This window comes from Mus pahari, chromosome 10 (genome assembly GCF_900095145.1).
Source record: "Mus pahari chromosome 10, PAHARI_EIJ_v1.1, whole genome shotgun sequence".
Classification (NCBI taxonomy): domain Eukaryota; kingdom Metazoa; phylum Chordata; class Mammalia; order Rodentia; family Muridae; genus Mus; species Mus pahari.
In genome coordinates, this window is record NC_034599.1 from 17,062,799 (window position 1) to 17,064,650 (window position 1,852).

Consider the following 1,852-nt stretch of genomic DNA (forward strand, 5'->3'; position numbering starts at 1 on the left):
GGGTGCTCTTACCTGCTGAGCCATCTCACCAGCCCAAATAAATCTTTTTTTAAAAAAGTAGTAAAAGTTGGTTCACCAGTCCCCCTGAGCCAAGCAAGTGGACTACCCATCCTCCATGACTGTCCACCGCAGTTCAGCCTGTAGTCTGCAACTGAGGAGCTGAACCCTGGCAGTCAGGGTCACCTAGGCTCCCCTTATGCACATCAAAAGATGAGGCCCTGAGGAGCTGGCACCTGAGGCTGACTCTTTGGTTTCCTGTGGGTTTCAGGCCCAGCAGGGTTGACCAGATGGCTCAGGCTGTGTCTCCTTTGAGCCTGAACCCTCAGGTTCCTTACAGTTGATGAAGGAAAATACAAACAAGGGCAGCCAGGTGGCCTGGAGCAGCTTATACATCTTTCCTCTCCCTCCGTCTTACTCTAATTATGAACAAATACAACATGAAATTATTGCTTTTTAAGAAAGATTTGTTTTAATATTTATTTGTGTGGGGTGGACACTGCCCATGGGAGCCAGAAGAGGGCATTAATCCCCTGGCGTTAGAGGTACAGGTAGTCATTATGGGGTGCTCACTAGAGAAGACTACTCAGAGACTGGTTAAGCCAATAGACAGTCCTTAATAGCTAGCTGGGTGTTCAGGATCCTAGTGTAGCCACAGGCCTTTCTTAGGATGAGCTTTTCCACAACATATCCCCGTTGACTTACTTCAGTTAACAATAACAGCCAAGAAGCAAGATTAGTGCATTTAGAGACTTTCCTACAACTGTGGGCCTTGATGGGTTAGGTCTTTGCTTTGGGCTGGTGTTACATCTATATGCTGAGTTTTATGGCCTAAACGGTACTTACATCATGGAGTCAGTTATGCTAAGGCTGGGCACCAGTTACCATGTGGGTGCTGGGAACTATTGGAGTCCAGGAATTGCCCCACAAACCACATGGACAACAGTGTCAATCAAATAGGTGTAGTTTATTGAACACACACCTCTGGACTGATTGATTGGAGGTACAAGTCAAGAGTTGGGAGCTAAGACTGTAACCCCCAGCCAGAATGCCACACAGCTTTTAAGCCTAGAATCCACAAACATCTGTGACAAATTATCCTGCCAATCAGGATTTGGGGACAGTTGCCTTCCTTAGAAATAAGTATTTCTGGTACATTTAACCTGCTCCACTGGTTGGGTTATTCAACTGTAGCAGGTCAACCTGCCTAGCCTTAACCAGAATGTCAGTTACCCAGGGAGATCTTGGGAACTTAAACTTTATTTGACCCCTATTCAAAAATGGAAGTTTCATTCAAAATGACTGCAGTAATGTCAGAAAAGCAGTGTGTGGGCTGGTGAGATGGCTCATCAGGTAAGAGCACCCAACTGTTCTTCCAAAGGGCCTGAGTTCAAATCCCAGCAACCACATGGTGGCTCACAACAACATAACAAGATCTGGCGCCCTCTTCTGGAGTGTCTGAAGACAGCTACAGTGTACTTACATATAATAAATAAATAAATCTTTAAAAAAAAAAAGAAAGAAAAGCAGTGTGTATCTAGGTTTTAACAGAACCAAACTTGGGTCTTCTACAGAAGCAACATGCCCTCTTACTACTAGGCCGTCTCTCTACCTGCCCCCACCTTTGTGTCTTATTATTATTATTATTTTGATTGTGCGAGTGTTTTTCTTACGTGTATGTCTCTCCTCCAGTGTATGCCTGGTTATTTAGGGTATTGAATCCCCTGGAACTAGAATTATGGGTGGTTGCCAACTACCATGTACTGCTGGGAATTGAATCCAGTCTTCTTCAAGAACAAGTGCTCTGGGCTGGAGAGATGGCTCAGCGGTTAAGAGTACTGACTGCTCTTCCAGA